Source organism: Miniopterus natalensis, chromosome X, assembly GCF_054644295.1.
Source record: "Miniopterus natalensis isolate mMinNat1 chromosome X, mMinNat1.hap1, whole genome shotgun sequence".
Taxonomy (NCBI): domain Eukaryota; kingdom Metazoa; phylum Chordata; class Mammalia; order Chiroptera; family Miniopteridae; genus Miniopterus; species Miniopterus natalensis.
In genome coordinates this window covers 13,212,040-13,240,002 of record NC_142103.1, presented here as the reverse complement: position 1 = coordinate 13,240,002, position 27,963 = coordinate 13,212,040, and the positions used below count along the sequence as shown (strand labels likewise).

Below are 27,963 nucleotides of genomic sequence, written 5' to 3'. Positions count from 1 at the left end.
TAACCACCTCCCTCGAACTGGAATTGCTCCAGCAGCACGTGTATAGTCTGCCCCATGGAGTCTTTTAGATCCTTCTGTTTCACCTGAACTTGAATTTATCCTCGATGTGTTCATGTAAATATGTTAGACCTTGTCTTCCTAAATTGATAAAAAGCGTCTCATGGGCAAATGCCCTGTCTTTTTGTTCTGGATCCCCTGCGTTAAGCAACAGTGATAAATAAACAGCATGTGTCTAAAAAATGCTTCTTCCAGTGTTTGAATAGCTTCCTAATGAAGGAGTCTCTCGTGATGATTTGTTTTTTCCTCCGGAGGAGTGGAGTCTGGCGCTCTCCTGTGTGCTGAGCTTGCTGCTCCTGTGCTGTGTGCCTGTGGGAAAAGTGCTGCGCGGCCTTGGCCCCCCCCCCCGCCTTGCTCTCTGTGGCATGGGCGCTGTGTGAATGAGAAAATCTCACCAGTTTTTCCTACTCCTGAACCATCTTTTCAATACGCTCACTGGAAGTTCTCAGTCATACGTTCAGGAGTTTCAATATTCAATCATTTTTGCCTTGATATTAATGATGTGCTTACTGAAATCTCTTACCAACTTCCTACGCTCATTTTTATTAACCCGGGCAAGTTTTCACCTTTTTATAGCAAATTAATATGTATTATCTTTCCCTCAATTTGAGATAACTCTGTCACCCTTATCACACTCTAAAATTTCAAAAATAAACTGATGAACAAAATAGATCCCGAGGCATGGAAGCATGGGACAGACTGAGGGGTCTCAGAGGGAAGGCGGGGTGGGGGAGTGGGTGGGAAGAGATTAATCAAAGAACTTAGATGTTTATAAGCATAGCCCATGGACACAGACATTGGTATGGGGAAGGCCTGGGGGGAGTGTGGATGCAGGGTGGAGGGATCGATGGGGGAAAAAGGGGACATCTGAAAAAAATAATAATAATAAAATAAAATAAAATTTCAAAAATATTTTCTCATGTCTAGAACCCTTCCCATCAAAGGACAATATGCTCTCCTGGATTCATTCCCTTCTTAGGACACATCCTATAGCAACTTTCCTCCTTCATTAAGTTTGTATTTGCATTTTCCTTTACTGCTAGTTTTTTTTAAAAAAAGTGAGACATAAATATGACTCATGAACATTAAATGCTGTCATATTTCAAAAGAAATGAAGCGTTTTCTCATTAACTGATAGAAAAACAAACATAAAATCTGATAAGGAATAAAATAATTGGAAGGAATGTGAAGTTTTCCATAATTTTTAACCAGGGAAACTACTTAAATGACTGTTTTATTTTTAAACAGCACCTTACCTTATATATAGTCCTGAGAGTACTTAAATCAGCAGGTTAATTTCAAAATGTTATTAGATAGCATTTATACAGTTAATAATAGATCTCGTTACCATGGAACCTAAACTGAATTTTCTAGTTCTGGGAGTTGATTTTTTAGCAATTAAGCCTTTAGCTCTAATGTTTCATTAACAGATTTTTTTTTATATGAATGTAATTATTTGGATGCGGATATTGAAAACATTTCCTAGTTTGCAAATGATACTCAAATTGGAAGAAAAGCGAATGATGAAGGAACTGTAATCAAAGCCTTAAAGACACATATTATTCAGGTGGTTGAGTCAATAGAAGGCAAAATACATTCTCATACGAATGACTCTCGGGAGCAAGAAAGGACATTCCCAGGCCTCCCCATTGTCTGGTGTGTCCCCATCTCTCCTCTTACCTTTGGTCACCCCCCCCCCCCCCCAGCACACACTCCCCAGGAACAGTGAGCAACAGGAGGGGAGATTCCTGGAAATGCCTGGCCCCAGGCAAAGCAGAAGGGGGAGGTTTTGAGGGGTTTCGTATAATCTGCCCGCGCCGAGACTATCCATCAACCGAAGGAATCCTGTTTATGTCCGAGATACCCATTATCCCACATCTGGACTCGAAGCAGCAGCATCGATCATTCTCTTTGTTCTGGACCATTGCTTCAGAGCAGCGCTTAACTAATGAAAACGCGATCGCCGGCCCGAGTGTTGCAACAGATGGAGAAATACAATGTTTCCGTATTTGGATTCTCCCGGCTGAATGGAAACGTCAGAAAGGCACGATCGGAACCTAGACGAAGGAAAAAGCGCCACAGATCCTGGGGCCCCGATAACAAAATGCACACTCCCGGGCTGGGGACACCGGGGAAGGGAGGGGGCTGGAGGAAGCGATAGGCTCCTGGGGGTCTGGAGGCAGGGGCCGCAGCCTGGCAGGGAAATAAAAAATAAACGGCAGGCCACCACGTCTTTCAGAAAGACACTTGAGACAGAGACTTCGAGGGTCTTTCTGTACCAACGTGGATGTGGGCTTCCAGGTATCATATGGTTAGTGAGAAGCAGAACCGCGATGTAAGCTCAGCTCAGCTGTTTTAACCAAGAAGGATGCGCCAGGGATTTTAAAACGGGGTGAAGCAGTGAATGAAGCGTTTGCAATGGGAGAGGAGCCGGCTGGAGTCCCAGGTGAGTGTCCTGGAGCTTGTTACTGCGCCTCCCTGCACCCCGGTTCTCTAATTCATAAAGTTATTGTGACAAAGAAGGAAAGGCGGGGTGTCTCACAGTAAAACAGGGCCTTGATAGATGGGGTATCATAATTAGCATTATCAGGGAGAAAATATGTGTTTTCCACTACCCCACCTCATTACCTACTGCTTATTTTTTGAAAAGATGGATCTTTATTGATTTCAGAAAGAGGAAGGGAGAGGGAGAGAGAGATGGAAACATCAGTGATGAGAGAGAAACATCAATCCACTGCCTCCTGCACGCCCCCTGCTGGGGATCAAGCCCGCAACCCGGGCCTGTGCCCTGACTGGGACTCGAACCCCGACCTCCTGGATCCTAGGTCAATGCTCAACTGCTGGGCCCTGCCCAGCCGGGCACCTACTGCTTATTGATAGCAGTGTTTCCTCATTGCGGTTTCCAGGTTTATATTTTATAATGAACCTCTTGATAGTTGCATCTGCAAGCCAGATCTATAGTGATCATGGCAAACATGCAGAAATAATAGAGGCATCGAAGGAAATGAACAATTAACAGAAAATAAAAGATACCATCCCCATACTAAAAATGTTTGTCTGCCTGGCCGGGCGTGGCTCAGCGGTTGAGCGTCGACCTAGGATCCAGGCGATCGGGGTTCGATTCCCGGTCAGGGCACATGCCTGGGTTGCGGGCTCGATCAATGACTCTCTCATCATTGATGTTTCTATCTCTCTCTCTCCCTCTCCTTTCCTCTCTCTGAAATCAATAAAGATACATCTAAAAAAATAAAAATAAATAAATAAAATAAAAATGTTTGTCATCTGGCTGGGGAGATAAAACATGAGCGTTGACATGAAATGGTTTACCATGTAACATCATTAGTAAGATTAGTCACAATATTGTGAACACTTAGTAAGTGTTCACAACTACGGCGGTCATAGTTTTGGCTGTTTTACATGTGTTAACTCATTCACTACCCACAACTCTATAAACGAATGACTATTATTATTCCTATTTTACAGATGAAGAAGCTGACACCAGGGGTTTAAGTTAGTTCTCCGCAGTCACACAGGCGGTAAGTGGCAGTGGCAGGATTCGAATCTATCTCTAAAGCCCATGCTCTTAAACGCCCCACTGTACTGCCTCTCGTATCAATCAATCAGCTACAGAAAAAGTAACTGAAGGGCTGTGGATTGAAAGCTAAATGATCTTATGAAGAGATTAAGAAGTACAAAATGGTAGTTGCAGAATAGTCATGGGGATGTCAAGTACAGCATAGGGGATATCGTCAATAATACTGTAATTACTAAGTATGGTACCAGATGGGTAGTGGATTTATTATTGGGGTGATCATTTTGTAAGTTATATAAATGCCCAATCACTATGTTGTACACTTGAAACTAATATAATGTTGTACATCAACTGTAATTGAAAAATAAAAAGTTATTTTGAAAAAAAGGAAACTAAATGATCTTAACCCTGAAAGAGTGAATGATACACAAAGATAATAAATGTCTCTAAAATAATGGAATAAAAACTCAGTGTTTCATTTATTAAAAGGGTGGAACACGACGAAAAGGCCAACAAACCAGGAACGCCGCCACCATCAATTTCTGGTTTACCTGCTGAAAAGCAAGATATCTGAGGATATTCAGTAGCATCTAAATATACTGTCTATTTCAATCTCCATTTATCAGAGACCTTTCTTGAGTAAGGACTATTTCTGCAATAAAAAATGCTGGTCATATTGGAACAATATATTTGAAAGCCACATTTTTATCACAATAATCATAATGAAAATCTTTCTGTATATTACAAGTATCTCTGATAAACAATATGCAATTTATATTGAATGATTTTTCATCTTGCCCAAATTTCATTTCTAATGGTTGCTTATGTTCTGCCACAAACATTTCTCAGATAAACTTCTTTTAGTTGTGGGAACACTTCCTTGACTATATGATTTCTCCATTGTCCTATCTATTCAAACAGGCTACAATGAAATCCCATTATGTGATTTTTCATGGGATTGAGTAAAGAAAACATCATAAAGAGGAAAATAATAAAATAAGATATATTGCTCCATGGAGACTTTCCTCGGAAGCTCTCTTTGTAGTAGACAGCTGTGCACTCACATCTGTTTCAGGGCAACATGGAGGCGGTAAGGGATCATGTACAGCATTCCTGCCTTTCTAACCCTGTCCCTCACCCCAAAATCCTCTCTTTACACTGGTTGTGGGAGAAGGAACCACTCAAGGCTGTCATGAGAAGCAGGAGTCGGCCATGGCTAGCAGGCCTCACGCATTTGAGACCCAGGCCACCTGCTGCCCCAGCTCCTACAGTTCATGCACGTTTTCTAGACTTTTCCAGCTCAGTTTCCTAGCTCAGTGCTACTCGAACGATGGTGCACAGAGAGCAGTACCAGCATCAGCAACGTCTGGAGCTTGTTCGGAATGCAGGCTCCCCGGCCCCACCCCACACCTACTGCACCCGGGCCTGCACTGTCACAAAATCCCCTGCCAAAACCTGTCCTTATTCCTGTTTGAGAAGCACTGCCCCAGGGGTGACAGGATGCCCGCTTGCTGAACATTTCTTTTTTTCTCTCTGAGATATAGGAAAAGATCTTGACCAATAAACAGTGAAAAGTGAAAGGGCAAAATTAACAATAACAACAACAAAAAGCCCCACATAAGCAGATATATTCACCAAGCATCAACAAGCTCACCTGGGAGCCTCATGGACCCCATCTAGTTCCTCAGTTTGTTGGGAGGAAACAGCAGCCTGGAGGAGACACTGGCTAGCTAAGCTGTAGAAAAGTCTCACTTTATCATCATCAGAATCAGTATGATTATAAGCTAACATTTATTTTGTGTTCATTGTATCTCAGGCACCTTGCTAGTTTCCATACATCATCCCTTCAATCCTCTCGTCGCCCACATGAGATCAGGGCTTTGGTTTCTTGGTTCACAGGAGGGGAAACTGGGACTCAGAAAGGGGAAGACGCCTAAGTCGCACAGCTAAAAGTGGCAAACAGAAGGCCGTGTCTGTGACTTTGGAACCTGAGCTCATGACCGCTTACTGCCTTTCTGATCTTTTCTCTCCTTATGACTCCTGGCTGTCTTTTCTGGCACCACGTGAAGGCACTTCCATTCTATATGGACTCGGGGTGGGAGAGACATTTTCCCAATAGGTGCAATCATTTCCATTCAAAGTTCGTTCGGCTCTGCCTGTATGTTCTCAGAGATATCTAACCTCACTTTTTAAAAAAAAATATATCTTTATTGATTTCAGAGAGAGGAAAGGAGAGAGAGAAACATCCATGATGAGTCATTGATCAGCTGCCTCCCGCACGCCCCCTGGTGGGGATGGAGCCCGCAACCCGGGCCTGTGCCCTGACCAGAAATCGAACCGCAATCTCCTGGATCCTAGGTCCCTGCTCAACCGCTGAGCCACACCGGCCGGGCTCTAACTAACCTCACTTTTGGAGGTGTCCCCGGCTTGGATGCTCTCGAGCTTCCCCATCCCCCCCACATATCCTGAACATTCATTTTTTTCCGTCTTCTGGCTCAACCGAATCGGCCTGACTTAGCAAGGGTGAGGTTGGTTTGATTCTTTGGAAAGTTCCACATTTTAATCTACCTTTCTGGGGGCAACTTTTGTCCTGATCCTCTTATCAGCCATGTAGCTTTTCATTCTAAGCTCTGGTAAGGGCATTCTTTTTTTGATATATTATTGTTTCATTTTTCAATTACAGTTCGCATTCAATATTATTCTGTTTTGGTTTCAGGCGTACAGCATACTGATTAGAAGATCACGCACTTTACAGAGTGGTCTCCCTGATATTTCCAGTACCCACCTGGCCCCACACACAGTTATTACAATAATATTATTGGCTATGTTCTCCGTGCTATTTACATCCCTGTGACTATTCTACAACTACCAATTTGTACTTCTTTTTTTTTTAAATTTATCATTATTATTGAAAATATTACAGATGTCCCTTTTTTTTTTTTTTTTTTAGGGCATTCTAAGCTCTATCTGGTTCTTCTCTGTATCCCCGGAGCTTAGGACAGTGTAACATATAACATATAATAAGCACTCAGAAATACACTAGTCCCCTTGCAAACCTCCCCCCCCCATATAACGCAGCCTCTACAAATGGCATCACTGCTTACCCAGTCACTCAGCCCAGAAACCTTGGTGACCCCCCTTTCCCTCTAATCCATCAACAAGGTATATCAGGTTTACCTTCAAAATATCTTCTGAATCTGACCACTGCTGACCATCTCCACGCCCCCCCATCCCTATCGCCATCAGCCAGCGCCCCCACTATGGCAATCACCTCCTAACTGGCCTCAGTGTTTTCCTTCTTGCCTCCCTAGAATCTCTTTCTACCCAGCTACCAGGGTAATCTTTCTAAAACATTAATCAGATCACCTAACTCTTCTACCCAGAGGCTTCCAAAGGCTTCCCATCAAACTTAAAATAAAAACTATACTCCCACCATGGCCTTCAGGGCCCCACACAAACTGTCCCAGCCGCCCTCGTATCACTAACCTCCAACGTTGCTGGCTTTTTGTTCTGCTGACACTCCAAGCTTAATGCTACCCCAGGACACATTCACTTGTTAATCCATCTGTCTAGAATGCTGGCCCCACCCTCCTAAGTTTGCTATGGCTGGACGTGTATTTCATTCATGTCTCTGTTCCAGTGTCACCTCCTCAGAGAGAAGGCCCCTGCCCATCAGAGCTAAACTTATACTCCAACTGCACGACACCATCTTTTATCCCCTTGTCTTGGCTTATTTGTCTCTATAACATGTATCCCTACCTGACCCATTATATGTGCATTTGTTTACTCATTTATTGTTTGTCTTCCCATCAGAATGCAAGTTCCATAAAAGCAGGAACTTGGTAGATCTCGTTTATTGTTGTATCCCTGGTGCCCAGAACACTATCTGGTATGTGGTGAGCACACCAAAAATATTTGCTGACTGAATGAACAAGTGAGGGGTACCACCTTTGTCTTTGAAACCTGCCTCATTCTGTTCTCTTTCCAAGCCAACTGAATATGTGCATTTTCCCTCTTTCATAAAGCCCAACGTCTCTTAGGATCTCTCCACAAAGATTCAGTTTCCCATTGAACAAACGCATCTACTTCTTGGTTTATTTACAAAGCACAAATAGTCATCATACTCGAATCCCAGGAAAAGCATAATCCTCCCTTCTAGTCCTAGTTTTCTTCCTGAATTCCTAGGCTCTTGATTGTATTTTTTACCTTCGTCAGTCAAGTCTATTTAACTCCCCATCCATTGGTCCTCACTCCTCTACTACCTCTGAGGTTGAATGTGCCCCACCTGGGCTTCTGCACCCTGGTCATGACTATGGAAAAACCGAGCAGTCCAAAATCCTCCTGACAGGACCTCCTACAATAAAGAAGAGTGTGTGTGTGTATGTGTGTGTGTGTGTGTGTGTGTGTGTGTGTGATCCAAGAGATTATCAAAGTTTTCAAGACCCACCCAAATCCTTGTATTTTTAAAAGATGCCAAAAACCATGGCAACCATATGCTTCTAACTTTTTGGAACAGCACTAATTTCACAGACTTTCATTTCCAATAATGGCAATTCATTAAAGGAGATATACTGTATATATCTTGTGAGGCTGTCAGCATGAATTCATTCACATATTAAGGGGGGAAAATCCTTTGTCAGACCATGCATCCCTACTTAAGGCTCAGATAATAGGTCACTGTGGCCATGGTCTTATTGCCCTACTGGCCTAGACTGTGGATCTCCACAGACTACTCGAGTAGTCTCTGCCTTGTCATTTCCTCACCAATTTTCACTAGGAAGGTGGAAGTCAAGGAGGGGATTCTCACATCCATCAGTGAACCCAAAGGAGTCTACCTTTCTTCCAATATGTTCCCAGCTGTTTTCAGTCGAGTGTGAAAACCACCTAGAGGACAGGAGGACTGGAGCTCAAAACGTTGGGAGGCATCTTTTCATATCTTTCTATCAGGCTTTGTCTCGCCTGTCCCTTCTCTCTCCCCATACTCATATCCACTCTTCTCCAGACATATTGGCCCTAGATTCCTTCACATTACTCTCCGGCTATCAGGGGCTTTAATGTGTCGCACCTCAGCCAGCCAGCCAGCCATTCACCAAATCTTGACTGAGCATTACAACCTGCTGGGAACTGTGCTACTAGGTGCTGGGGATGGCGAGGTGACGAAGCATGATCTTTAAGTGCTACTTGCTTACGGAGTATTTCCTGAGAGCTACTGCCTTCCTTTATACCTTAAATACTTAGACTGACAGCTCACTTGATATTCTGTCCTGGAAGCATCAGCCATTACTACTACTACTAAAGTATCTTTTCATAAAACCATCAGTATTTCTTTTTTTTTTTTTTTTTTTATGATTAAACTTACATTTATTCTCAGCATGCCTAACTCTGTGACAAACAGGCTTGAGCTCTGGTGGTTCTGGCTGTCAAGGGTGGCATGTTCAGATAGCTGCCTGCAGCTCTATCTTTTGAACTCCACCTGTGTGTACACCTTGGGGATATCACGGTACCTGCCTTCAGGGGGCTGATAGTTGGAGATCGGTGGTGTGTAATCTGGCCCTTCTCTCTCAAAGGGGAACAGGCTGGGGTCCCGCTTGATAGCCTCCATGTGCAGCTCCTTGGACGTGAGCTGTAGTTCCTGCAGAGCTTCCTGCTGGGCCTCAAGCATGCACTTGATGGCTTCCATCTCATGCTCTCGCTGCTTGTACAGGGCCCACTTCTTCAGAAGCAAAGCTCTCCGCTCAGCCTCCTCAAAGGAGAGCTCTACACGAGGCCACTGTCTCACTTGATCCAAGAACCTCGCAGGTGTAATAAAATCTTCAGTGGGAATCAGCTCCTGGCTAGCCTTTTCTAGTTTTCCGATCCTCTTTTTTCAAATGGTCCTTTACAGCTTGGTCTTTTTTAGGATCTACCTTCTTCTTCTTTCGCAAACATTCCGCTCTCATGGGAACGAGTTCCCGGAAAGACAACAATGAAGCTCGCTGGCGGGTGTTTCTGATCTGCGTCTGCCAAATTCCCAGAGGCCAGCGCGGCGAACGCAGGGTGCGCGAGACCGCTCTCAGCGCGGTGGCGGCCATGGCTCCAAAGGCAGCCGACCGGCTGCTTCCGGGTGGCTGCGCACCTCGGTGGTCCGGCCGGTGGTGCCTTCCGCTCCAGTCCGGCCGTCCCGCCGATTCGCACGCTAGCGTTCCGACCTGGGGCGCGAGCTACGGAGGACTCACCATCAGTCTTTTTTAGAAATTCATTCCTCTGCTGCCGCCCCCAATACATACTCGTAATAACAATAAAGACCATTTTAATTGTCTCCTACATTCCAGGCAATGAACTGTTTCAGATACTTTTTATGTCTTAAACCATAACAACTCAAGCTTAGAAAGGCTCAATAATTTGCCCAAAGTCACTGAATGGTAGCAAAGCTGGGGTCTGTCTGACCACACAGCCCAAGCTTGTAATTCTGCTTCCTGATGGATTATGTGTCCTAACCCAACGCACAGCCGTTCGGAATGGCAGGATTGTTTGAGGGACCTACATGGTACTGGGGTTTCGGAAAAGGAACCATTGAAATATGACTGGACAACCAACCAGTAGAGAGTCATGGCCCAGCAGTGAGAAGAGTTGCAGGAAAGTGAATGGTCAACCCTTTGATGTGCCTGCTTGTGAGCAGAAGCCAAGTTCATTACTGGGACAAACTTTCTGAGGTCTTTTCAGGGTTAGGTGACCTAAGCAAGTTGCTAATTTATGCAACATCGATGTAAATGCCTGTGCATTATTCTGTCATAAAAGATGTACCATAATGTTTCTAATGCTTCCATCTTGTTGGCATTTAAGATTTTTTCAGTGTCTCATCATTACTAGTACTAATAAAAATGATTGTCCTCGCATATATTTGTACAAATCTTGATTGGTTTCTAGATACAAGATCTCTGGGTTAAAGCTTAATAGCTTTTGAAGGATCTTTGCACATGCATGTGTTGCCATTTGCATTCCAGAAAGATTAAGCTAATTGACACTCCTCTCCAAGTCTATAAGCCTGTCTCACAGCATCTTCACAGGAACTTATTTCTAATCTCTGTAAATAAGGTCAACAAAAACCTGTTTTCATCCTGTATTTGTACTTTCCAAATGTTTACTGCCCATCGACATTCTTGTTCATTCCCTAGTCACATCTTTACCATTTCTTATAGGGGTGTTCAGCCTTTTCTTATTGATTTGTAAGAGATATTTATATATTACAGATATTAGGCCTCCATATGTGTGTGTGTGTGTCTGTGTGTGTGTGTAATATTTTAAGTGTATATTTTCCATGTTTATAATTTGCCTTTTCAGTCTGTTAATGATGTTTTTAAGAAAAAATATTGGTTGTTATAGATTTAAATCGATCATTATCTTCCTCTGTGATTTCTTCTCATCATAAAATCAGTTAAATAGTGAAGCCTCTTTGCTTCTGTTTTTAAACTTTTGGAAAATTTAACTGTTTCAAAAATTTATTTAAGCATATGGTACGAAGTGTGGCTCTAACCTGAGATTGTATGGTAAATTCCCTTGCCTTCCAAACAGCCAATTTTCCAAGAACTATTTATCAAATTATTCTTTCTCCATTTTTTGTGATGTTTCTTTCATCATAAAAAGTGATATTTTTTCAATACCATCATCTAGTTCATTTTATTCACCTCTTCACTCTTACAACCTTACCATACTAGCAATTATTATAACTGTGTGCATTTTAATATCTCTTATTGATGTTTAAAAAATATTTAATTATTAAAATCTGCTTATTCTTCCAAAATGAACTTCAGAACTATTATCTTAAAAGTAAACAGAAATCTTGTTAAATTCATTTGAAACCTATAAATTAATTTTGAATTTCCAAAACCTATGAACCTATAAATCAATTAAACTGGAAAAACTTATATATTTTAAATACTCAGATCTCCTAGCCAAAAACATGATGGATCTCTCCATCTATTCAAGTTTTACTTTGTTTCTCTAGGAAATTTGATATAGTTCTGAATAAAATACAGGACTTACGTTTTTCTTGTTTAAACTGTTCTTAGAATTTGAAAATGTTTCTTGTCAAATATTACCAGTAAATTCTTTTTTTCATATTTATAATTTGTAACTGGTTATCGCTGGTACATCGACAGAGAAGTATAGCACAACCCCTAGGGACTACATTAATAGACCATCACAAACAAAAAGACGAAACACTGCCATTTAGGAAACATATTCTCTGCTGGAAGGTGCCCGGCGTAGAATCAAAGAGTTATGATATTACATACCACCCATCAAACTCGGAAAATTTAAGGCCATGTTCTCATTCAACAGTCATCATTCTCAGATGAGAGAGAAACCATTTATCAAGACACAGGAAGAAAGGAAGTAGCTATCACACAAGTCAAAGCACTGGGACAAAAACAATGATTCTGATTAAATTTTCAAAAGAAATTTTCACAGTGTGCAATTGTGTTTGGCAAGTTTAAATCCCAAATGAAATTTTAGAGGAGATGTTACATGCCCTTGAAAAGCAGGTTTATAATGAAAATGCTGACAGACCTTAGGAGAGAAGATTACAGTATCGTGAGTACATCTAATATCACTTACATGCAAGTGACAATATCTGTACACATAAGCAGTGTGTATAAACTGATAAGGCTTTATTCTATTTATCATATTCCATGTCCACTGTCTCCCATTAAGCTACTATTAGGATATAACTTTTCAATCAACAATAAATCATATTTTCAATATTTTGTATAGAAAAGCATTCTCTTCTAACTCATTAATTTTAAATAATGCCTATGATATCTGCACACAAACCTATAAGCTAGTTTCACCCTTTTAAAAACAAATTATGCATACCCTTTATTATTTTTTAAACTAAAAGAAACAAAAAAGAGTTCACTCATTTCTCTGACTCCCACCCCAGCCCCTGCCTCTTGCAAACCCCAATCTGTTCTCTGTATCTAAGACCTTGGGTTTTTGTTTTTTTAGGTTCCACATATAAAAGAGATCATATGGTATTTGTCTTCCTTTATCTAACTTATTTCACTTAGCATAATTACCTTAAGATCTATCCATATTGTAAGAAATGGAAAGATTTCATTCTTTTTATGGCCAAATAATATTCCATTGTGTACATATACCACAATTTCTTTATCCACTCATCCATCAATGGACACTGAGGTTATTTCCATGGCTTAGCTATTGTAAATAATGCTGACATGAATGTGGGGGTGCAGGTACCTTTTTACATGCATCAGCTACTTTCTTCTAAAGATGTAGGTTGATTCAGTGAATCTAAAATCCACCAAAGGCTTTGTAAATCTACGAAGACATCATCTCTCTGGTTTTATAATAAAGAAAAGAGTTAAAATTTTGGAGAACTCAATATAAAACATAAGAACTGTTGTTGCTTAGAATCTAAAGTCACAGATAAGAGACTGGTAAAGGCGTGAACGTCACCCTACTTTTCTAAGCCACTAATCAGCTTTTTTCTAGTCATCTGTGATCTCCTAGCAACTTCTATGAAGACCACTGAGATTAAAGCATAGAGGTAAGTAAGCAAAATGAAAGGGAATGAAAAACAAGTACATCCCATTCTTCCAAAAAGTAAGTAAATGCTTAAAACACACATACACACACAAAACAACAACCTACATTGATGGAGTTAGGTCAAACGGACATAGGAACCAAGTGAAATATCTCCTAATGGCCAAAGTGGGAATAATTTGAGTCACAAAATAAAGTACTATCAGATTACAACCCAAAATATGAACTAAATATCCATGAGTACATACTGATACAAATCAATGATTGAATGAATGAATGAATGAATGAATGAATGAATGAATGGGGAGAAGAGGTGAATGTCCTATGCAATATTCTAGATGATTTATGCTGATATTCTGCTTTAAGGAGGTGGAGTCTAGCTCCTACTCAGTCAGTGTGGCTGCACATGACCTCCTTCCAAAGAGTACAGTACAGAAGGGGGGGGGGGGAGTAACTCCACAGTGGAGAAAACTAACAAACACTATCTGGGTGATCCAAGGCCAACATCAACAATGGTAAGCCGTGCTGATAATATGTGGCCTTGATATTTTGTGAAGAAAATGGCATTTTATTCACCTCTGTGGTCATCTTCCAAACACCCATAACCCCAGTCTAATCATAAGGAAAACATAAGACACATTCCAATAGGGGGCCATTCTACAAAATAGCAGACCTAAACTCCTCACAATTGCCAAAGTCATCAAAAACAGAGTCCCAGAAACAGTCACAGCCAAGGGGAGCCCAGGGAGACATGACAGCTAAGTGCAATGTGGTAACCTGGATAGGATCCCGGAGCAGGAAAAGGTCATCAGGCAGAAACTAAGGACATCTGAATAAACTACGGACTTCAGTTAATCATAATGAATCAGTATCAGTTCATTAATTTTAACAAATGTACCATAATAATGAAAGATGTTGATAGTAGGAAAGCTCTAGGCAGGCGGGATATGGCCAACCTCTGTACTACTTGCTTAATTTTTCTCTAAACCTAAAATATTTCTAAAAATAATCTATTAATTTTTCAGTTTATTTTTAAAAACAGCAAAGAGGTCAGGAAAATTAGGGGAGTATAGTGAACGAAGAGGGAAAATTGACCTCTTGGGGGAAAAGAGGTATAAAGCCAACACCAAAGAAGCACTTCTTAATATCAAATCCACTTTATCGAAACGTCAGTGTAAAAACCAGAGCTCATTAGAACAGAAAATGATAAATCCGAAGTCAAGCCATAGCTTCAAAACAACCTATAAACAGTAAAATCTTAATATAACAGTTCTTTCCCCATCACCAGTGATGTAAAGAGGACTCGCTGTATTCCAAAATAGCCCAAAGGCTGCTTACTTTAGTTCACTTTCCTAAATGAGATGTCAAGAAACGGATAAAGAGCTGAAGAGAGGTTTGTCCTAGAATCTGTGATATCAAGCACAGATTCCAAGCATGGGATTGTTGAACCATGGGCCACTGGAGATTGATTCAACCCTTGCGGGCCAGGGGCCTGGGGGAGAGGGGCTGAAGGTTCCAACCCTCTCATCTTGGGGTTACCTGCACTGGCAACCAGGCCCCATCCTTAGGTGCTTTCCACAAGCCACCTCATCAACGTACCAATGACACCACCAGCACCACTCTTAGAGCTTCAGAAATTCCAAAGGTTAAGGAAGCCCTGAGCTAGGAACCCTGGATAACCAAATATATATATATTTTTCATATAAATCACAATATCACAGGAACCAAGAGCACCATTCTGAGAGGGCCCAGTTTATGTCTTCTCAGCCCCTACGAGAGGACAAGTTCCCTATGAAAGGGTTTTGTCCCTACAAGCTACGGTCAGAGGGAGTAGAACCAAAGGCTGAGTGGAGATCGATTGGCGAGCAGGTCTGTATTATTTTTCAAGCACCTTCGTGCAAAATAGAACAGGACACCCCCTCTAGTTGGAAGAATTACAACAAGGTGCCATCTCCAAGTAGAACAACTACAAAGGGCCCACAGTGAGTAAAGTGCAGGCTATATTTCAGCCCAAGCTCATGTCCCCTCAGTAGGGCATCCTTGTGCAGAAAATTAATTGCACAAGCATCCCCGAGGCCCTGTTGAGTGCCTGATAACATCTATTGGATTTGTTCTCTGGAGCTGTCACTCCAGGGCACTTAGGCTGCTGGCTGGTGTCCTCACTTGAGTCCTTACAGGACTGGTGATCATTGAACCTCACTCTCCCTCTCATATTAAATAGGGGCATACTCCATCCAAAGCCATTTTATATTCTGAGCCATGGTACAACCCGCTGTATTTTCGTAACTTAAGCTGTTGCTAAGAAATGAAAAAATACCCAGACAAAATCTGAATCAAATTAGCCGACTTTGATGGGGGACTAACATATCCAGAACCATGTCCTAAACTCAGGTTATTTCAAAGAAGCCCATTTCTCCTTTGACAAATTCAGAAGAGTCAGATGCCCAATGGAAAAGGACTGTTGTTTTGTTTTGTTTTCCCTACGGGCTGTTTGGACCATGTGTGGCCCACACAAGGGCAGCAGACCCCACTATCCTACTTAGGATGTACATTCGAGGCCACTGTGGTAAGTGCTACGATTGAACTTTTCTGGGGTGCAATGGGGGGTTGCATGACACGGATTGCCTGGAACGGCCTGAATTCCAACTCCCCTGCCGTGCGGTATCATGCTAAGTCAGATAATGTGATCCGTAGTCATCTTGAATATTGAAGGCCTCTGAGAAATACAACCATGTTGATTGGCAGAGCCTCGTGCAAGCAAAAGTTTAACTTATAACATTCCAACTTTTTCTGGACATTTTAAGGGTTTTGCTTATTGATGAAACTTGAGAGATGGACAATCACTCATCTGATTCTCAGCGTGGGGCGATGTGCTAAGGGCTTTATTTGAATACTCATGTAATCTTTAAAGCAGTCCTATAACGTAGGTGTCCATCATCACCCTCAACTCCATTTCACAAACGAGGAACTGAGGTTTAGGCACATTAAACAACTCAGTCGAGGTACCTCGGCTAGAAAATGAGACGGCATCGATTATGAACTCTTGTGTTTTCAGTCTCAGGACTTAAGCTCTCTACTGGTTCTGCCACACTCCTTTCTAAGTTGACCTCAACAATGAAAATTTAACGATGCCCTGATATTGAAACGGAAATTCCAAATCTCAGTAATACTATGCTAGTAATTTGCAAACAAAGCAAAAATGCTTCTCCAGGATTCAATTGGTGGAAATAAATAGCTGGGGCTAAACCTTTGCAAATATACTTTCATAAATATAAATAAACTATGTTGAAAATTGGGTGTTGGGGGCAAGTTTGGGAAATACATTCGATGGGTTTTCTCACTTTGTGCAGATTAATTAACAAAAGACCATCCCCAAACTGCAGTTATATAAAAAATAATTAATACACATCTTTTAAGCAAAACGTTTAAACAGCAATTATATTTAAATGCTGCATTTGAAAGGCTCACCTCCCACGCATTCAAAAGTATCTATTATTTTACAAACAACACTAATTAGTATATACAATTTCAAGAGACTATTCCTTCAGATAGAAAATTGCAATGCAAATATACAGAAATCACACAAATTAAATTTTTTAGGCACCAAAAGACACCACGGGTGTTATAAAACATCCCAAAAATATGTTCTGCAAAATATAAGGCAGGATTTTAACCAACATTGCTTCTTCAAAGGACGTGGTGTCAGTTTTATGAACAGTTGATGAGCCACTATATTTAGAAAGCAAATTATTACCAGTTTTGCTTTGGAAAAAAAAAACTAGAGAGCTAAAAATAGTAAAAGATGATTTGCCTTTTGAAGGAAGAGGTTTGCAAACCACAAAAACTGGAGGCATGGGCTATTAGAAATTCTCTTCTGAAGTATTTGTTACTAATTATGGAGATGAGCAGTTGGAACCAGAGGGTGATTGATGGTTTATGGAATGATGCTGTTGGGGAGCAGGAGGAGATAATTCCTCCATTCTACCCTTCTTTAGTTCTTCTGGCTGGACTGCTTCTAAAATAATAAAATTGACACAAGGCTAGATTAACAGGGGGGGAAAAATTAATGCAGGCCCACAGGAAACTCACAATATGATGCTCAGATCATAAAGTGGGGCTCAAGGAAGTGACTGGACTAGGCACTTCTTTATACTTTCTAGACAAAGAGTGGGGCTGGCGTGGCTCAGCGGTTGGGCATCGACCTAGGATCCAGGAGATCGAGGTTCAATTCCCGGTCAGGGCACAGGCCCGGGCTGTGGGTTCGATCCCCAGCAGGGGGCGCGCGGGAGGCAGCCGATCAATGACTCTCATCATTGATGTTTCTATCTCTCCCTCCCTCTCCCTTCCTCTCTCTGAAATCAATAAAAAAACATATTTAGAAATAAATAAATAGACAAAGATACAGTAAATTTATGAGAAATCGATGGACAAAGAAAGCCAGTGCTCATTCGAAAGGACTCTAAGCAGGTTCAGGTATTTGCTAGTGAGGAACCTTAACAAAGAGTTGGGGCTTGTGCAGTAAATTAGTAAAGGCATTACAAGGTATGTTTATACACACTTTTTGGACTCTGGATTTTATAACTCTTGTGATAAGGTTGTCTCTCAGTTTTTCAGGAGTGGGGAGGACACCTATCATGGAGATTTATTTCCTGCCAACGTGGGGACAGAAGAGAGTCAGAGAGCTCTTCCTGCTCTGGCTACTTCTCAGGCGATTTTAATTCCAATTAATCAATACGCTACCGTGCAACACCTTGAGGCAGCCGGCCTTGGGCCACGACCATACTAACCTCCCCTGGCCTGTTCATCACTCCTAATCTACCAACTGAAGAAAGATGGAGATGCCATGCTCATGACATCATGGGTCGCACAGGTCTCAGACTGCTGGTAAAAGCGCAGGGCGACACAGCTGGAATCCAGAAAGGCAAGCTGGAGAGGTGGGCTGGATCCCACGAGATTCAAGGGGAAAAAGAAGACCAACGCTTGAGTCCAAAAAGCCAAACAGGGAGTAGATGTGGCCAAACAGCAGGTTGTGCTAGAGAGTAAGCCTCAAGGAGTCAAAGGTCAGCTTGACATGAGTTCAAAAAGTCAATTAAATTTTAAAAGTTGCTTTAACAAATATGTAGTATCTGAAAAATATATATACGGAAGCATTTTCAGTGGGATAAAATATTTAACATGTTATGTGGGAGAAAGGGGTCCAATCAGTTGGGAATTCCTGGTTAGTTTCAACAAGCCTATTTTCTGCAGGAATATTCAGAGCCTAAGTGGTAAGTCTTGCTTCTCAAACTTATTTGACCATGGGACACTTCTTTTTGTAAGGTCCCTCTTTGGGGCCGGTGTTAAAGAGAACACCCCAGAGGGTTCACTGAACAAGGGCTGTCTCAGGAGGCAATGAATGAGTTCCTTGTAAGGGAGACACTTTCTAAAAACAGAAGAAATCCAAACATCAGATGAACGTTGGCCTAAATGACCATAAGGTTTCCTCCTACCCTGGGAGTCTACGATGCTTATGAACTAGGCCTAATAAATAGCCTAATTCCCTATGACACGAGAAGCAGAGTTTCTAGTGAGGCGACTTCTCAGGACAAGAGCACAGTAGCAGAGTGATGGGAACACGGTTCCCTTCAACAAGCACAAGGGCTGTCTCTTCAACTCTTTCCATGTAGAATTTAGGCAGAAGGATTATTAAATCTTTGGTGAGAAGATATTAGAAATGGCAGTGTGCAAACGAGCCTGGTGAGACACAGAGAAGCTGTTTTGTGTGCACCCCAGGGCTGTCCAACCTCCAGGCTCACCCCCCCCTGCCCTCCCTATCCTCATGTTAGACGGCGGGCTGCCCATCTGGACCTACCTACTCAAGACCAGGTTTCTGCTGCTGAGTGGGAGCTGTGACCTGATGCCTAAGTTTAACAGGATGTTTTCTGCTCTTTCTTTACTCTTTTCAGGATCATGTAAACTCCCACTGCAGGGCGTTCTGCGGGCCTATCCCCCTTAGCAGTCAGGAAGATATACTTTGAATTAGACAAATGGATTCATTAACTACATTGTGTCAACTAGTTTTGACTAGATCCAACCCTTTTTGCAGTTTCCACTGGGGTATGTGTGTGTGTGCACGTGTAGAAACAATTACAAAACCCCATTTCTACAAAAACCAAGCAATGTTGCGAAGCAACACTAAGCATTTTCGAAATCTCACCTAAGGTGCAAAGAGCTGTTACCAAAAATTCTAAACAACCTTCTCGCGACCCAAAAGCCCCACTGATTTTTAATTCGTTCAATTTGATTTAGTAAATGTGTTAAAATTGAGGTCGGCGACACAAACACAGTACAGCATTTATTTTCATCTTGAGGTAATGTGCCTTCCCAGAAAAAAAAAAGCTTAGCAATGTGAATCACATGGTTGCACAGACTGGTCCAGAAAAGGCTGTCGGTGTTTTCTTAAAGGGCTACCAAACAATTTAAATTTCCAAAAGGAGTCATTCCGCAAGTGCGCTGCTCTTTTCACAATTAGTTACTAAGTACCAAAGTTGTGAAAATGCACCATACTTACCGATAAATATCGTCACCAGTTTGGCTGCATTCTGCTAAAAATCATATTGAATTTTTTTTTTAATTGACTAACTTCAAACTGTAAACTTAAGAAATCGCTTTGCTATGTCCACGGAAGCGTTATAGGGCTTATTCAGCACAAGACTTTGAGCAGTGTCGTTATACATAAATATTTGGTGGGTGACAGAATACCTGAGTGAACGGATAAGCTTCAGTGTTGAAATTTACTTTTAAATTTTTTGTCTGCAGTGGCAGACAAAGCGATGGACTGATTGCAGCTGTACTTGGCATTTGTGTGGGAAGAACAAATAAGTGAACACTGGCTTAAACTGCAACCAAAAAATAGCCTTATTTCTTTTCAGGTCCCTAAGGCAGGTGTTGTCAAGTATAAAGGGAACACGAGGGAAACAAGGGAAGACGAGCATCTTTAACCTGGTATCTTTAAAACAGAGCATGGACAACTTTTTAAAAATTATTATTATTTTTTTAATCTTCACATGAGGATATTTTTTCCACTGCTTTAGAGAGAGAGTGGAAGGGGGAGAGAGAGAGAAACATCGATGGGAGAGACACACATCCATTGGTGGCCTCCCGCACATGCTCCGACTGGAGTGGGGTCGAGCCTGCAACTCAGGCACGTGCCCTTAGGCCAGAATCGAACCCGGGACCCTTCAGTCCTCAGGCCGGCCCTCTAAACACTGAGCCAAACAGGCCAGGCCAGGAAAGGGACAACTTTTGCTTAGCAAACTGAAGCCAAGGGTTTGCTCTGCAGCTTTGTGGATCAGAGACTGTGATTAGACACTATCTTTTGCCCAGGAAAATAAGCTAATGAAATTTACCATCCAATTCATGTTCGGTGTAACAGCAATTGCTGATTAGGGACTAAAAACTAATTGCAACTACATTTTAATTACATTTCAATGCAAGACTATAAATTAATTTATCCAGATGAAATACTGTACTATATTGGTTTACAAATGGCTAATTAACCCATCCAGAACTTAAAGGACACCCAAGGACTATTTATTCCTATTTAATATGTAAAGAAAATAATGAATCAACAACCACCAGAAAATTCTTTCAAGGACATAAACATTTATTTCAGGCCAGAACCAATATTAAAACAGACCTGACTTCAGCCTCAGCCCTTTCTAAGTCACTGCTTAGCAGGAGAAAGGTCAGTATTTAAGAAGGATACTTGCTTTATCTTTTTGAGCTGCATAAAGACCATGGGGTTTAGAAAGGAGTGGGAGAGGTTTTTGTTTTGATGGCTGTCTGTTTGTTTTTTATTGTCCATCCCATTCAATCCCATAAGCTCTGTTGGGCAGAACCCAGACGGTAGCATTAATCTACCCACGGAGTTGCCTTTAGAGAAATGCTTTTGTCAGAGTGGAAGCTCATTTAGGCTATGCACAGATTCCACAGCAATTACCCTCTTTTATATACTGAAACCTTTCTTTAAATAGCGGCATTATTTCTCTTCTATTCTTTACGCTAAAGATATGAATGCACACCTTTCAGAAAGCAGTTATCAGAGAATAAAGCTTGTAATTTGGGGCTCTAACAACAACAACAACAAAAAACCCTGGGATGTCATCACATCCAAGCCAGTTCTGCCCTCGCCAGAACACCCAGCACTACCCCCCAGAGACCAAGCGGCCGAAGAAAGCAGCTCCCAGTGAACCTGAATGCTATCAGTTCCATTTGCTCTTTTTTTTTAGGATGTATTCTGTGTGTTTAGAAACCAGAAGTGACAATAGTGCCTAACCATATCAGAAACTTTTTAAAGGTTAATGAATTCTGGCATAAAATAATGTCAGAGCCATAAACAACTCATAAATACAAAATCTAGGAAAACCACAAAAACACTCATCACACTGCTGAGAATGGTAGAACCCTGGATGATAAAAACCACGATGGACTTCTAAATTATTCTTTTAATAAACTTGGTGGGGAATTATACTATATATCAATATTTATGATATCAGCTAATGATAGTTCAGGGATGCTGAATGCAAAATGCAGCCTGCCTCCGTTCGGTTGTGCTCTGCCTTGGTAATTACTTCCAGATTGAAAACGGGATCCAGTTCAACGCAGGTAACAAGGAAATCACCTTCCAGTTTGGCAAGGTAGACACCTAATTAGCAGCCCTTTTCCCCTGTGTCATAAACCCACCTCCACACTTGGGTCAGCATGTAGAATAAATTTAGAGAAACTGCAACTATGTGTTGCATCGTGTGCTACACACATGTCTGTGTAGAATTTACAGGTAGGACAATCTTATAAAGACTCTCAAAAATTAGGGGGGGGCGTATATCTATATCAAAAACCACTCAAAATGAAGCTTGCAAGGGGCCAAGGAGAAATGGGTGTAACTTCACATGGTGAGTCTGACAAGTTGAGGCAACGGAGTCCAAAGAATCAGGTAGCATGTGAGGGAACTGGTGGGGTGAGGCAGAGCCACACTCTTTAATGAATGATACAAAAATGAACGGAAGGGACCTCAGCTTCTGGCTTAAAGCCATAGGAGCAAGACCAGCTGCAGTGAAGGATCGAAGCTCCAGGACCTGGTCAGAAGGCATTTCTAGTCTTACCATTTGGCAGAAGTACCACTGGGTCCCCCAATGCTCCCTGCGCGGCCTGATTCATCCCGGCCTCTGAGGGCCTGGCCACACCAAACATGCATGGAACTTCCCAACGGAAATGTGCACGTTCTGGTGGGCTCAGGGCAGCTACGGCTATTTTTATTTTGGTTTGTTATTGCTATTAAAGGTCTAGCTCTTGCTCAGCCGGGAGTGGCTCAGCGGTTGAGGGTCAACCTAGGATCCAGGCGATCGGGGTTCGATTCCTGGTCTGGGCACAGGCCCCGGTTTCAGGCTGCAGTCGATCAATGACTCTCTCATCATTGATGTTTCTCTCTCTCTCTCTCCCTCTCCTTTCTTCTCTCTGAAATCAATAAAGATATATTAAAAAAAAAAAAAAAAAGTCTAGCTCTTGGAATTATACGTTAGGAGTGAACACTTTCCTAGGCCTAGTCAATTGTGCCTTCTTCTTTCTCCGATTTTTGTAAAGTACAAACACTACTTAGGTAATGCTTTTTTTTTTTTTTTAACCAAAACGTGATAATATAAATTCAACTCTTTTCATCTTTTTTTTTTTTTTAATATATCTTTATTGATTTCAGAGAGAGGAAGGGAGAGGGAAAGAGAGAGAGAGAGAAACATCAATGATGAGAGTCATTGATTGGCCGTCTCTCGCACGCCCCCTGCTGGGGACCGAGCCCGCAACCCGGGCCTGTGCCCTGACCGGAAATCGAACCGTGATCTCCTGCATCCTAGGGTGACGCTCAACCACTGAGCAACACCAGCTGGGCTCAACTCCTTTCATCTTCAAAGCACATGATTACTTTAATGTGACTCTTCAAGAAGGAAATTAAGACAAGATTGACTTATTTGTCCAAAATGGTGCTACACAGCTGATTGGTGGTGGAGTCAATATGAGAACTCCCTTGACAAGACTCTGTCACTGTGTGGCCTGAAGCAACTCCCTTAATAAAGCAGAACCTAAGTTGCCCATCTTTAACTATAGATAACGATACCTAATTTAGAGTCTTATTGTGCAAATTCGATAAGCTAATATATACCTGGCACACAGTACTCACTAAACATTATTTCTCTTCCTAAGGTCAAATATGTTTGCTAAATGCCAAGTTAAACAAATGAAACAGATCTTTTTGCTGCAGGACTCCTTGGGAGCCTTTAATATGCTATGTGATCCCCCAAGAGGCAGAGTATGTAACCTTTCTCCAAACAACCAAACAGCCCAATTTTTCCCCAAGAAGCATCTATTCATATGTCATGGAATACTAATATTCCACAGGACACACTTGGAGAACCCTGCTGCAGACCATAAAATATTTAGGAAAATATGTGAAATGAGTCATTTACATGCCATTAATAAATTACTGATTTAAAGAGCCTGATCTGAATGGCCTAGTGACCTTTTTCGAGATCACCCCAAACATCTAATATATAGAAAGTAACAATCACTTGCAAATAGTGCCCCAAGCTTGTTGAGAAAGACACTTGAGTAGGTCAGTTTTATTGCAGGTCTGTGTGAAGGCTGGACACACTGCAGAGTTATTTGTGGTTCCACAGTAAAAATACAAGCAGCTTTCAAAAGGAGGAGGGTTCTTAGTGATTCTGCCTATTTCCCCCCATATGCTACATCACTTTTTTGGTGGTTTGCTACTATATGGGTCAAATCTTCAGGAGAGTAAAGAAAAAGGGGAGAACAAGGAAAGCTTTTCCCTTTTTTCCTTTTATCACTGTTAAGGAACTAAAATCCTTTGAGTCACCACGAATGAACTCTGTTCATGGTGACCATTAAAACTGTGCTCCCATGTGTGGGAGCTGTGACCCACATGCGTTATCAAGTCAACAACGGTTATTAAATGTCTGATTTTATGCTAAGTAATTCAGGTTGTAAGAAAACAGAATCCACTTAGAATCCCGTAGTGAGAGGCACGGGGAAAGTATAATATCAAACAGCACATAATGAAGAACTAGATCTTGAAGGGCGAACTGTCATTGTCCTATGAACCCCGAGAAAAAGGAAAGATCACAGGGCCTCATGGCCTGAAGTTGGCACTTGAGCTGGACCTTGAAAGACCGCAAGGGGCTGCCACAGGGCTTCTGTAAGCAAAGCCAGTTCCACGGCCCCCTAATGTGCACCAACTGTCAAGGGAGTGTTGGGGCCGCGCTTCCCCCCCTTTCAGCAACAGTGGAGGGACTGGAGAGCTTTTGCTTCTCTACCTCTCTTCCCCTCTGCAGTGGATGGATGGATCAGCTAAAGAGTCTCAAATCAGTAGCCCTTCCCTCTGGGTCACAGGGAGGATCTGACTGCTTGCTCGCCCAGTAAAGAAATGGGGGGGGAAACAACCACCACGATAACAACTTAAGGGTTAGAGCTTCATAAGAACAATTCAGCAGTAAGAGAATCTACATGGGCTCATATGGAAAGACAAGTGCTATTTTCTGCTTGAGTCTGTGACTGGTAGAGAATCACTCAACCCTATGATTGTATTATTTATACAGAACTCACTAGGGCACCATCTGGTGCTAAGCTAACTGCAAAAACAGGAAAATCAAACCCAAAGCCAATTGTCTTCATTGGAGTTTTCGCTAATGACCTGTTCTTCGCCAATATTCCAACCGATCACATTCTAGTTGAAAACAGGAAAAGACATTTAATGCTTTAAAGGGAAGTCTTAACGGGAATTTAGTTGGACATGCCCTTGAAAAGATTCTGCTCCTATCTAGATCTTCTCAGTTGAGAGGGCACTGCCCCTATTTCAGGTCTTATTACATCTTATTAAGTTGTCAGATCAAGTTCATAATGTCCCATTTCAGTACCCAGGCACCAAGAGATAACGGTGAGAGGTGATCTTCCAAGACTAAGTCCTGGAGATGGAAACTTAAGCCAAGATAGTGAGGAAAATTCTGCTGAAGTGTAAGAAACAAACTAACAAATACCCAGGATGAAAATAATTCTAATCGAAAATGATTTCTAAATCTCACATTTTGACTCTCAATAAATTATTCTCATTGAGGTAGCCAACTTGACATTGCCAATGTATTTTCCTTTGTAATCAAAATTTTTTACAACTGTGATACAAAAGGTAGGTGTGTGCGTTGAATTTATACACTCTTAATTTCTTCCTAACCCAATGAAAAAGATTTCCCTTTTCAGTTCTTATTGGCTTTTCCTAGATTCTCCCAGCTCTAGTAATTTTCCTTTTGACACAGATATTGTAAAATGGCATGCTAAGTTTGGTTTCAATATTATAAATTCATCATGAAAGCTATAAACACTCCCAGCACCATTTTGTTCTCAGTGGGAGCTAACACTGCAGGTTTAATGGTACCTCGGTACGTAATCCGGTGCCTTGCATCCCATGCTGGCTAGTGTTTGAAGTTCTCCTTGGCCCATAGTGTGAATTTTCACATTTTGGGGGCCCTGTTTTCAATATAACCCTTTAAAGATTTTGACAATCCCAAGAAGAAGATTATCAAATAGCCCAAAACTGTGATATTAAGGGGGTCTGCTCTCCTAAACCTGAAAGCGAAATGAAGTATCATATAAAGTGGCCCCATAAAGCATCTTTCCACAACTCATTCATCTCATTTCCAGAATGAAGGAAGTCAGTCTTGCTTGCTTAATGTGAAATTAAGACTTAACTACAGTCAGAAACTTGGTTATGATGCACATTTAAAAATACAAATAAATCACCCGGCCAGCGTGGCTCAGCGGTTGAGCATCATTTTATAATCCAGGAGATCACTGTTCAATTCCCAGTCAGGACACATGGCTGGTCTGGAGGCTCGATCTCCAGCAGGGAGCGTGCAGGAGCCGATCAATGACTCTCTCGTCATTGATGTTTCTCTCTCTCCCTCTCCCTTCCTCTCTCTGAAACCAATAGAAATATCCTTAAAATATATATTTTTTAAAAAGAACATTTTACATTATTTTTAAAATATTTTTTTGTTTAGAATATTTCAGATGTCTCTTTTTCTCCCCAATGACCCGTTCCACCCCGTCCCTTCCCCCTCCCCAGTCCCTCTCCCCACCATTGTCCCTGTCCTTGGGTTGTGCATATATACATGTAAGTTCTTTGGCTACTCTCTCCCCCTCCACCCACCCGACCTCCTCCATCCCTCTGACATTCGTCAGTCTCATCCACACTTCCATGTCATTGAATCTATTCTGTTCATCAGTTTATTAAGTTCTTTAGATTCCATGTATAAGCGAGATCATGTGATATTTGTCTTTCTCTGCCTGGCTTATCTCATTCAGCATAATATTCTCCAGGTCCATCTATACTGTCCTGAAGGGTACGAGATCCTTCTTTACAGCTGCGTAGTATTCCATGGTATAAATGTCCCACAGCTTTTTTGTCCCTTCAACTACTGATGGGCACTTGGGCTGCTTCCAGATCTTGGCTATTGTAAACTGTGCTGCTGTGAACATTGGGGTACATATATTCTTTCTGATCAGTGTTTCAGGATTCTTAGGATACATTCCTAGGCGTGGGGTCACTGGGTCAAAAGGCAGCTCCATTTCTAATTTTTTGAGGAACCTCCATACTGTTTTCCATAGTGGCTGCACCAGTCTGCATTCCCAACATTTTACATTATTAAACAGAGCACTTAATATCAACAAACAGAATATTCACAATTGGATGACTTAATCTAGAACTATCTCAAGGATGAAATAACTAGAAAGAAAGGAAAGAAAAGAAAAAACCTTTCTAAAAGTTTTTATTTTAGTTGTCAGAAACCCAAACACACTGTATGTTGAAGAATTAATAGCTGCTTTCTAGCAACAACTATAGACCAACCTTAAGTAATTCAATTTCTCTGTATGTAGCAATAACGAAGAAGCTCTACTATCCGTCTTCCCCATCTAATCCATAAGAAAATCCTGTCGGCTCTATTTCCAAGATATTCACCACATTTGTTCGTTTCCCCACATTTTATGTAAAGATTGATATTTTCCTGGGGCCACTTTCTATGGACCTTCGTTTCATAATCTTTGACGTAGAATGAAGCCTACCTTGTAGGGTTGGCCTGATGATTACATTAGATTGCAATATGGCAATGCTTGTGAGCGAAGTACACATAGAAGAGATTATTTTTTACAGTAAGAAGGCAGTTTGAGGCACATAGAATCTGAGAAAGGGGAACTAGAAAGTTCTGTGGGCAATATTACCCCCGCTCTGGCAGAATACAAAACATTGTCCGCACTGCACTCCGGAGACTGTCTTTGCAAGGACTCGAAGCCACCACACACAGTCCCAGTGCCTTGGACCCATGGAGAAATCCCAGATCTCTAACTCACCTTTCTCAGAATTCCTTATCAGACATCAACAGCTTCCATCGTCCTGACATCTCCCCATGAGGCACACGTTGAAATTAATGACACTGCCAGGGATCTCCCATGAACTCGCCCTGAGATGGATGCCTTCCTGGGGATAGTTCCCTGTCTGGCATCCCCACCTGAGCAGCTGCACCCAGGGAGGCTGCTGCAAGAAATTGCACTTATCTGCTCCAGGGGGCTTCATGTGGCCTTTCATTCCAGGCGGTGTCATTTTCGGACCCAACCTGGGTGTGCCCCTTAGTTGAGATCAATGGGGAATTCCGACTCAGAGCCACATGGGGAGAGGTGACATTGGGGAGGGCGGTGACAGCCCAGAATGGATGGTTCTAAACCACCTAAGATCT

General features: G+C 41.8%; 1 long non-coding RNA gene and 1 pseudogene across 1 annotated transcript in view; both read right to left on the bottom strand.

Moving 5' to 3' along the window:
- The window catches only part of LOC148090403 (uncharacterized), a 213,476-nt gene that overhangs the window by 97,256 nt on the left and 88,257 nt on the right, over positions 1 to 27,963 (bottom strand). The window lies entirely within an intron of this gene.
- Positions 9,045 to 9,660, bottom strand: LOC107524981 (large ribosomal subunit protein mL40 pseudogene; annotated as a pseudogene).